This window comes from Humulus lupulus, chromosome 7 (assembly GCF_963169125.1).
Source record: "Humulus lupulus chromosome 7, drHumLupu1.1, whole genome shotgun sequence".
Lineage (NCBI taxonomy): Eukaryota > Viridiplantae > Streptophyta > Magnoliopsida > Rosales > Cannabaceae > Humulus > Humulus lupulus.
The window spans coordinates 12,471,272-12,483,352 of NC_084799.1; the positions used below are offsets into that span (position 1 = coordinate 12,471,272).

Here is a 12,081-nt window from a genome sequence, read left to right on the forward strand (position 1 = left end):
CAAACGAACCGAAAACTCAACGATTCACAAAAACCAATTCGAAGCTTAGAAACTCTAAAAACTCAAAACTTAAAACTTAGATTACCTTTGATTGAGTTGTTTCTCGTCAAATCCTTCGGTCAAGAAGCTTCTAATCTTTCCTAGGATCGCTATGCATCGATCCTCGCTTGATTCCGACTCCTAGAACTCAAAATTTCTTCGATAATGCCTCGAACGATAAAATGAACTAACAGGAAAGAAAAAGAGGTTTTCTAACGTACGGTTCTATCTGACAAGCTACTTCAAACTTAAGTAACCTCAAATAAAACCTAGTGCTCGGGGTCCCAAAAACACTCCCGGGGGCATTATAGTCAAAACTCCCCAAATTTTCTCCTGATCTCAATAGCTCCCAATTGAACATCAAATAACATTCTCATTACTCAATATCCCAATAAAAGACCTCGTTATGACAAAACCGCTAATTTGAAATATAAGACCGTCTCATGCCGAATAGCTCAAATATATCTCCATAATAATGAGATCTCATCCATAACTCACAATATGCACCAAAATACACAAATATGCCCTCAACGGCCAAATTACCAAAATATCATAGTAATCAAATGTGGACACACATGCATGCGTATAACATCATATTATAATATAATTCACATAAACATGCATATTATCATTTAATGTCATAATTAAACAGTTATGGCCCTCCCGCCTACTAATCTAGCCATTAAATCGCATTAGGGATTTCAGGGCATTACAGTATTTTTCAGTCTCGAATATGAATAAAGTATAACTGTTGACTATCTTTTTCGCTATCAACCTAATCTAATAACTAGACAGAAACTAGAAGAAAATAACACAGAGGTTTTGTTAGGAAAATATTGTTTTGCCTCAATGGAAATGATTATAATATTACAACTCTATGCAATAATATTACAAGTAAATATAGATTGATTAAATAAGGTTACAACTCTATAACTGAAAATACAAATAAACTAAAGAAAGGAAGAAGATGATGATGAAGAAGAGAATAGTGAGAATACAACTCTAAGCAAAAGATTACAAGTAAAATAAAGTGTTTAGATCAAAAGAAAAGATTACAACTCTTAAACGAAATATACAAGTAAATAGAACAAGAGAATAAGAAGAAAAGCAATAGAATAAAAAGAAGAACATAAACATAAACAAACTCTCACTTACACAACCTAAGTGAAGAGGACTGGGGATCACCAACTTGAACAAGGTTTAAAACCTTTGTCCAAAAGCTTATTTCCCCCTAACTCAAGCACTAAGGGATCTCTCTCAGATATTGGAAAAGCTTTCTGGAATTATCAAGCCTCAAGGTGTTTCTAGCCAAGTGCTCTAGTGGATAGAAAAGTTGTGTCTTACAAGTGAGCTATAGGCTCCTATTTATAGAGTTTAGAGACACCCTTTGAATTTCAAATTCCACCAACCCCCATGGCTGTTACAAATGTTTAATTGGATTAATATGAAATTAAAAAAGATATTTGTGAGTTATTTGGGTTTTTTGAGCCATTCAACAAATATTGAAAAAAATAAAAATTTGTCAGTTTTTTGGCCTGTGGCCGCGGCCAGAGACAATGGTGGCCGCGGCCACTGGTCTCTGTCCCACAGGTCGCGGCCATTGAATGTTGGTGGCCACGGCCACTGACCAATTTCAGCACAAAAAATTGTGTTGTTTTTCCAAACGGTTCCAAACCCTCCCAAATGATTTTGTAACTCCCAAAACACATTATTGGGGTTAAAATCATATCTCTAACAGCCATATCACATATGGCTTTATGAAATTCATCTCAATATTGTGTAACAACAATTTTACACAATAAATGGTAAAATTTGGAAGTAACAATTTTTTTTTTTTTTTGGTAAATCAGCTATCTTTGTATTATGCACAACAAATTACAAACACCAACCACTAACAGCAAAAGCTTAATTACATTGAAGAAAACTAACCCAACTTAAATCTTCCTTTCCTATATTTTTAGCCAAACACCAAGAAACTCTATAACCAATTTGGTATTTAATACTCTGAATTATATTCCCAACCAAAGGTACCTGAAGCTTCCAAAGAGCTGCATTCCTTGCTCTCCATATGAAGTAAATACAAGCACATATAGAGCTTATATAAACACGCCTTCGGCAAGCAGAGTGTCTACACCTTCGAATCCAATTCATCAACCCATAAAGATAAAAAATATTAGTACCTATCCCTAACCACGACAAGATAGGCCCCAGACAATTTTTACTGAACTGACATTCAAAAAACAAATGTTGATGACTCTCAGTAAAACAACCACAAATGATACACAGCATGTCTTGAGTGATTCCAAACCGACACAGTCTATCTCTAGTCGGCATCCTCTGTTTGAGCACCAACCAAGCAATAAACTTGTGCTTAGGGTATCCATGCCTGTCCCAGATAGCAGCATACTTCCATCTGGTCTCTGTACTGGACTGCATCAGCTTGTACATTTGAGCTATGCTGTACCGAGTCCAACTGGAACCTCCCTGAAAGAATATAACCTTTAGCTCGTTCTTAATCCTAACCAGCTGCTTCCAGTACCAACTGCTAGAGGTGGGTGCTACATAGTCCCACCAATCATCCTTCTTAAGATAGACCGCATGAATCCACTTCACCCACAGATTGTCCTCCTTTTTGGCTATGGCCCAAATATGCTTCCCTAAGGCACACTTATTCCAAATACCTATATTCTTAAAACCCAGTCCTCCTTTCTGCTTGGGCTAGCAAATATCTGTCCATGAAACACGCCCATGACCCTCTGCATTGTCACCTTTCCTCCATAAGTAAGCTCGGCAAATCTGGTTTATGTTATTAACCACTGAGCTAGGCAAGACAATCAATTGAGACCAATAAATGTTGATTGTCAATAATACAGAATTAACAAGGATGCATCTCCCAGCATAAGACAGGTTCCTGGTATTCCAAATACGAATTCTTTTTACCAATTTGTCCACCAAAATCTCACAATCAGCCTTGGAGATTCTTTTGTTGCTAATGGTCATCCCTAGATAATTGAAAGGCATTCTACTTTTCTGGAAACCATAGACTTCAGATAGTCTCTGCCAACAGTCCTCAGTAAGACCAACTCCATAAATGGCAGATTTTGCCGTATTAGCCATTAGACCAGAAGAATCCGAAAAAAGCTGGAGCCCTCTCAGAAGCAAATAAGCTGCTTTGAAGTCTCCCTTGCTAAACAACAATAAGTCATCAGCAAAACATAAATGAGTCAATTTTAAGCTGCCACATCTAGGATGGTACTGAAAATCAGGATACTCAGCAACTTTAGCTAAGATTCTAGACAAATACTCCATCCCAATCACAAACAACAACGGGGATATCGGGTCCCCTTGTCTAACTCCTCTTCTAGCAATGATAAGTCTCGATGGGATCCCATTAAGCATGAGCGAAAATCTGGCAGTAGTCACACAATTCATTACCAACTTAACAAACTGATCTGGGAAATTTAAAGCAATCAGCATTTCTTGTAAAAACTTCCAATCTAGAGAATCATAAGCTTTTTACAGGTCTATTTTGAAAAGGCAAACTGCCTTAGAATTCCTCCTTCCATAACCTTTTACAAGATCTTGACAAAGCATGATGTTATGAGCTATATTTCTCCCTTTAATAAACCCACTCTGGTTCTCAGAAATAATGGAAGGAAGCACCTCTCTAAGTCTAGAACAGATCATTTTGGTTGCTATCTTGTAGACCACATTGCAGCAAGCAATTGGTCTATACTCACTAACATTCTTTGGGCAACTTGATTTGGGAATGAGGGAAATATTAGTGGTATTAATCTCTTTTAGAATTTTCCCAGTATGAAGAAAAGAGAGCACAGCATGGGTAAGCTCATCACCTGTGATATTCCAAGTTTGTTTAAAAAAACCACTATTGTACCCATCAGGACCAGGGGCCTTCTCATCAGGAATCGAGTAAAGAGCAGCCTTAACATCATCTACTGTATAATCTTTTAACAAGAAGACAGCTTGCTGATCCGAAATCATGGGTCCTGATTGAACTATGGAAACTAAAACTCTCATTCTGTTCCTCATTGCTGTACCAAGTAAATCTTCATAATATGCATAAAATGCATTGTGAACCTCTTCATGGCTATCATGCCACATACCTTTCATATCCCAAATCGAAAAAATGGCATTTTGCATATGCCTATTCCGAATACTGTTATGGAAAACCTTAGTATTCTCATCACCAAGTTTCAGCAATCTTCCTTTACCTTTTGCTTAAGAAACTGAACCAAGTTTTTATGAGCCCATTGATACTCTTTCCTTCTAGCAATCTCCTCATCTATCAGCTGGGTGTTACCCGGATCACATTGCAACTTATCTTGGACATCAATCATCAACTTATGTGTCATTGTATCTTGCATAAACACATCTCCTTTCCCTTCTCTATTAAGCTTTTTCAAATCAAATCTCAGCCTTTTCAGCTTGGTAATTAACGAATACATTGGAGTCCCCTGCACTTCCTTTCTCCAAGACGCAGCAATTGTCCTATGAAAACCCTCTAAATTGCTCCAAAAGTTGAAATATCTTAATGGTTTTTTATTCTCTGGAAGAGAACCAAAGTTGACCATAAAAGGGCTATGGTCCATAGTACCCTCAGGAAAAAAAATAACCTCAGCATTCTGAAACTTCCCTATCCAACTCTCATTGGCCAAAACTCGATCAAGTTTAGCGTAAACCCTATCTTTGCCCCCTTGTTTATTGTTCCAAGTAAACAACGTGCCAGAAAATTTCATATCAGATAATTTGCAATGCTCAACACAGTGCTGAAAAGGCAACAGCTCTGAACCATTACCATGATAAGGGAACCGGTCTTCTGGCGATAACACTGCATTGAAGTCACCCATCACTATCCAAGGATCAGAAACACTATTAGCCATGCTTTCCAAATCCTCCCAAAGCCTCTCCCTACCTACTTTATCATTCAAAGCATAAACTACTGTAATAACAACCTGTATTCCATTTTTAGCCGTAACTGCAAAATGCATCCACTGGCTCGAACTCCCTCTAATATCCACATCAAAACTCAACGGGTTCCATGCAACTACTATTCTCCCATTAGGATGCTGCATTAAATTAGTAGTAAAGCACCAGCCCCTAAACATATTAAGGTATAAAGATCCCATGTTGGGAGCCTTTACCCTTGTTTCTAGGAGGCTAACAAAACCAATTCTTTTGTTAGAGATCATTTTCATGACCTCCCTTTGTTTATTGATATTGTTAAGCCCCCTAACATTCCAACCAAAGAGCCTATCCATTGGTGAATGGAGGTTCTCCCCCTCCACTCATATTGGCCCTCATTCCCTGCAATGTTTCTCCAACTGTAACTTCAGCATCTGTATACTGGCCTAGTACCTGAAATGAGTTCTTCTCTAGCACCTCCTTATTCTTATTCCCATTCCCTGTTTTCCCAATAAGAAATACAGACCCCTCTCCATTCTTCTTGACTAGACCCTACTTCATATTCTTATCTGTTGTAGTCACAGTAGGATGAATAGATGGACCAGTTTTCTTCTCTTGCCAAACTTGTGATGGCTCTCCTGGATTCGGCCTCTTCTTGCAAACTTCTTTCCTATGCCCTATGCCTTTGCAATGCAAGCATAGATCCGGCTTCCAATCATACTGCACTCCAACATATACAAATTCCCCATTTTCATCTTCAAACTTGATTTGCTCTGGTAATTCTTTTGTGAGATTCACTTCAACTAAGACTCTGGCATATTGTAACTTTTCTCTTGCCTGAGTTGCTCTATCTTGTTTAACCATTTTCCCAATTGATCCAAAAATCTTAGCCATGGACCTCTCACCCCAGTATTTCAACTCTAGATTACTTAATTGCGCCCAAATCGGAATCGACATTACTGTTTCTTTAGTGAACTTTGAGTGAGGGTCCCAGCTTTCATGATAAGCGGTTTCCGATCAAAAAACTGATATCCCCCATTCAAAATTCCATCCCTCTGCTCCATCGAAGTAAATCTGACAATGAACACCCCTGGAGCTAATAGAGCTAGTTTGTCAAGTCCCTTATCTCTCCAGATTCTGCGAAAATAACCTTCCATTACTGAAATCGGAGGGTTTGCTCCCAGAACATAGCAAACCAAAGCTGATTGCCAGTATTGAATCTCATCTTCAATATCTTCCGCTTCTATTTTAATACAATTAGTCTCAATATGAAGAGCTGAATAAGATGTGGATGTACCTGGTTGCTCGTTCTTCCCCAAGTCTCCTTTTAGGACTCCCAGCCAATTAGTAAGAGTTTGTTTCACCAAGGATCGACGAACCTCTCCATCTGGATTCACCTCTGTATCACTCAACAATTGTGAATTCGGATTAGTCCCCTCAGATTGCTCCATCTCTGCTCCATCCATAGATTGAGTAGACGATTTCTGCAAAATATCTTCGTTAGGTTCGTCCAGTCGACTTCGCTCAGAATCCTCTTCTCCCTCAAACACCATTGCCTCCACTCCTAAGATGCCAGCCATAGATTTGACTTTGAGGACTGGATCCGTAGAAGATATGTTACAAATTTGTAACACCAAATATGTTACATTATTTGGATATATCTCATATATCTAAATATTGTAACTCTCTATTATATGTTACAATATGTGACACACTTTGTCACATTTATTTAATCTAAAACATTATATTATAATATAATATAATTTTACATTATATTATAAAATAATATAACAAGTTTTACGTGGTTCAAGCAATAAAAGAGCCCCAGTCCATGAGTCTTTGGTATTAGTGAGTTTGAAGTTTGTTTTTGCAAGCTTCAATGAAGTCTCAGAAAGCGTATATATTGCTTTGAGTTTACAATGCTTAACAAACCAAAGTTCTGAACCCTTTATAAGGAGATACCCCAGCCCTATTTATAGAGGCGTGAGTCATTAATGCCCTTAATAAACTATTAATACAACATTCTCCATTATCTGGGGAGTAAATTGCTAATTAATTACATAGGGATGCACTAATAAAGACCATGGGCCCAGGCAGATTGCACGGGGCCCATTTGTAGAAAGTTGCCTACTAACTTTATGGGGAACATGCATCTGACTGTGTCATGATGCAGCGCACGTTCACCCATGTCAGGCGGCGTTGTGGGAAATATCGATTGTCGAGTGTACGATCTTGACACCACTACTCGTGCTCATCAAAAGTTGTCAGACGATTTTCTGGTGGGCCACAGCTGCGGCGTTGACACCTGGCAGCTACTTTAGGTTCGAGGACAAGAATCCTAGGCCTGGGGGATTGGAAAATGAAGAGAGCAAGGACCATATGAATGGTCTTAGAGATGAGTCATGGGACGCGGCCTCGCCTAGAGACATCCACGCATCGAGGACAGACCTCGGGGCGTGGCCTCACTTGGAGACATTCGCGTCTGGCCAGACCATAGTATGAACCCTCACTAGCGCTCGAGGAGCTTAATTACTCCTCTAATGAATGTCACCTGTCCTTTGGTGAAAACACGAACAATAGTAACAAAAAATAAAATGAAGGATAAAATACGTCGACTATTAAGCATACCCATGCCATTAATTTACACGAGATAAATACTTATCAATGCTATCATAAACAATAATTGCAACTTATCAAAAAATGAACAATTTTCTAGGGATAAGGGAGTTACTTTCTCTTTCTTTCCAAACACAATTTTATAGTTAATAACTTTACCATTGCAAGCTCATGCAATCCAATGCAACCACATATAATCTAATACAACTTATGGCAACTTAAAAATTCATATTTTAATTTTATCATTTTGCAACCTACTGCAATCTCAAATGTAATCTCATGCACTCCAATGCAACTCATGGCAACTTAAAAATTTATATACTAATTTTATTCTTATGCAACTCATGCAGCCTAAAATGCAAGCCTAAGCAATCCAATGCAACCCATGACAACTTAAAAACTCATATGCTACTATCATTCTTATGCAACTCATGCTACCCACTGCAACCTCAAATGCAAGTCCATGCAACCCTATGCAACCCATGATAACTTAGAAACTCATATGTTAATTTCTGTTATATTATTTCATATAATATAATGTTAGATTAAATAATGTGACAAAATGTGATCTGTCACACCTTGTAACATATTATTGAGAGTCGCAAAAAATTAGACACTTGTGTGTGCCCAAATGTGACATATTTTGGAGTTACAAAATTAGTTACAAATTTGTAACTCCCAAATATTACCCAATAATGTGTATATTATATGTTACACATTTGAGATTGAATTTCACAAAGCCATGATGAAATATGGCTGTTGGAGACATGTTTTTAACTCCCAATAGGTGTTTGGAGGTTACAAAATCACGTGGGAAATGATTTGGGACGTTTTGGAAAAATGATTTTTTTCGTGCTGAAAATGGCCTGTGGCCGCGGCCACTGAAAAGTCCTAGTCGCGGCCAGTGAGGCTGACAACCTATATGGTTTTTTAGTTTTTTCCAAATTGAACGGTTCTAACATCCCAAATAACTCTCAAATCTCCATTTTAATTCCATAAACATCTAATTAAACATTGGTAACAACCATGAGGGTTGGTGGAATTTGAAATTCAAAGGGTTATCTCAAACTCTATAAATAGGAGCCTAATGCTCACTTGTAAGACACACAATTTTCCATACACAAAGCACTTGGCTGGAAAATACACCATAGAGGCTTGATATTCTAGAGAGCTATTTCCTAAAGAGATCCCTTAGTTCTTAGAGAATAGGGGAAATAAGCTTTTGGACAAAGGTTTTGAACCTTATTCAAGTTGGTGATCCCCACTACTCTATACTTTGGTTGTGTGGGAGTTTGTTTTTTCCATTGATCTTTTCATTCTGTTGTTCTTCTTGTATTATTAGTGTATTGATTTTGTAATCCTCTACTTCTATTTCTATTTACATATTTATTGATGTCTTTTGTTTTAGGGTTTTAGTTCTTATAATTCTCTTCCTTCTCTTATTTCTATCTACTTGTATTTTGAGCAATTGAGTTGTAATATTTATTTAATCAATTACCTTGTCTATTGTATTCTTTGCATAGAGTTGTATTTTGGTTTTCTATATTTCCATTGAGTATAAATATATATTCTCTAACAATCAAAAGCCTATGTTCCTTTTTCAATGGAAGGAGAAACCATGGAGATTGATAAACGAGTTTTAGGCTCGTTTATGGTCCTAGTTTTTAGGCTATTTTTCATTAGTTAGGACTATGTTATTTCGGAATTATGCTCGTTTGTTCTTGTTTCAGGGTGATTAACGTTAAGTGATACAAATAATGAAAAGGAGCAAAAGTGGAATAAATTTGGGACAGAATTATGAATTTTGATGGTTCTGTAAGTAGCGCTACAGCGCTACTAAGGGAGCGCCATAGCGTTAGGAAGAAACTTTGAAGAAGCTCGTTTCTGACTTCAGCGCTGCAACATGAGCGCTACAGCGCTTGGACGCAGTTTTCAGGAGGTGGTTTCTGACTTTAGCGCTACAACGCTACCATAAGAGCGCTACAGCACTGGTGCCCAGATTTTCCCCATTTCAGTTTCTGACTATAGCGCTATAGCGCTACAATGACAGCGCTACAGCGCTGGGTTGCGATTTTTCACCAAGTTAATCACTTCTAGATGGGCAATTGGGTCTTTTCCACTCGAGAATTGAGAGGGGTTTTTAAAGAAGCATAGTGTGCGACTGAGAGGGAATTAACCTAAGGAGACGGCTGAAGGCACATGATAGAGGATTGCGAGCGGATTTGAAGAATTCATCACAGTTTTTCTTCTTTTCTACTTTAAATTTCTGTATTCTGGATGCTTTTAATTTCTTCTATGGTTATTATGGATTTAATCATGAACTAAACTATTAGTCTAGGGTTTTAATGGATTCTCCTGAACCTTTATTTTAAATTAATGCAAGTTTTATGATTTCAATTTTATCTTGTGATTTATTCAATTTGATTCTAATGTTTGTGAATGATTGATCACCATTAACATGAAATATATGATTTTGATTCGAAATCTGAAAAGTGAGAATTGAATATGCTGTAATTGAATAAACATAGATTTCATATTAGGACGAGAGTACCTGTGTGGTCTGTGTAGTTTTAGGGTTGTTAATCTTAATGCCTATCTTATGTTTATTTATCACAGAGATGTAGAAAATTTGCATAAGATTGAGACTTATATATCCTAGTACGAATATAAGTTATTATTGTTGACCTGCTATCCCAAGAGAATAATTGAATAGTAAGATTTGTGTTAAGGAAAATTAAAGAGGATGGTTGATGAAATTAATTGCCCTAGTTTTTAATCCATTGAATTTTCGTCACGTTATTTATTTTTAGTTATTGAAGCTAATTTTAGATTTTTGTTTTACCGTTTTAGTTAATTTTTGTGACTCAATTATTGTTAGCCAAATAGATATAGGAATTAAGTTTGGGTATTTAGTATACAGTCCTCGTGGGAACGATCTCACTTACTCTTTATTACTTGTTAAGATTACGTGCACTTGCGTATCGATTTTACACAACAAGTTTTTGGCGCCGTTGCCGGGGACTGTTTTTACTAATATCAAGAAAGTAATTCTTTTTCTAATTTGGTTACCTTTCTTACCATTCTCATTCTAGTTTTCTGTTGCACTTTGTGATTTCAGGTACTCATATAGTTTATGCGACGACAGGGGTCTGAGTCAAGGGTGCCTGTTGATCCGGAAATTGAGAAAACCTGTAGAAGAAATCGGAAACAGAAAAGGGTAGAAAAAATGGCTCAGAACAGAGGTAACGGAGGGATCGACAACATTGCTCATGGTAACGATGAGAATAGAAATGCTGGGATAGCAGCGGATAATGTTGGAGGAATAGGAGTTGCACCAGTTCAGCAACCAATGCAAAGATGTTTGAGGGACTATGTGCTACCTACTGTAACGGGGCCCAGTCATGCATTAGACCTCCAACAGTTGAGGCTAATAATTTTGAAATTAAGCCTGCCATTTTGCAAATGGTACAATCATCAGTTCAGTTTGGGGGATTGCCAACGGAAGATCCAAACTTACATTTGGCTAATTTCCTAGAGCTTTGCGCCACATTCAAGATGAACGGAGTGACAAACGATGCAGTGAGGTTGAGACTATTCCCGTTTTCATTGAGGGACCGAGCAAAGAGTTGGCTTATTTCTCTGGAAGCCAATTCTATAACAACATGGGAGGAGCTGACTCAAAAAAATTTAGCAAAATTTTTCCCACCATCGTTGTCTGCAAGGTATAGAGGTGAAATCAACAATTTTCACCAAAAAGATGGTGAATCGTTGTATGATGCGTGGGAGAGGTTTAAGGAGCTGTTGAGACAATGTCCCCATCATGGAATCGAAAAATGGATGCTAGTCCATATTTTTTACAATGGTTTGTGTGGTACTACTCGCACAATCATAGATGCAGCGTCTGGAGGAGCGTTCATGAGTAAAAGCGCCAACCAAGCTTATGATCTGTTGGAGGAAATGGCCATGAATAACTATCAATGGCCATCAGAAAGAGAAACCAATAAGAAGGTGGCTGGAGTGCATGAATTGGACGCCATTTCAATGTTGTCAGCTCAAGTGGCAACTTTAACTAAACAGTTACAGCAGAATAACATTCATGCTCAGGCTCCAGTGATGCAAATGCATATAATTTGTGAGTTATGTGGGGGGCCTCATTTATTTGAACAATGCACGAATAGGGATTTTAACAATATGCCTATGGAGAAAATGCAAGCAATAGGGAACTTCCCAAGACCTTCCAACAACCCATATTCCATGAATTACAATCCAGGGTGGCGAAATCACCCAAACTTTTCGTGGAAAACTGGGCAGGGCAGTCAGCAACAGTTTCAACAGAATCAACCGCAGTATCCTCGACCTCCTCCTAGGTTTTATCAGCAGCAACCAGTAAGACCTGCACCGCAACAGATGCAAGCAAAGCAAGACGGTCAGGCCGATGTGTTGACTCAGTTTATGACTGAAACGAGATCATCAATTCGGAGCTTGGAAACGCAAATTGGACAG

At 37.9% G+C, this 12,081-nt stretch overlaps 1 non-coding gene across 1 annotated transcript; it reads right to left on the bottom strand.

Annotated features, from left to right (window-relative positions):
• Positions 1–11,298: 11,298 nt before the first annotated feature.
• On the bottom strand, positions 11,299–11,405 carry LOC133793052 (small nucleolar RNA R71). The gene has a single exon (XR_009874515.1). It is a non-coding gene; the product is annotated as a small nucleolar RNA R71 (small nucleolar RNA).
• Between the last annotated feature and the right edge of the window lie 676 nt (positions 11,406–12,081).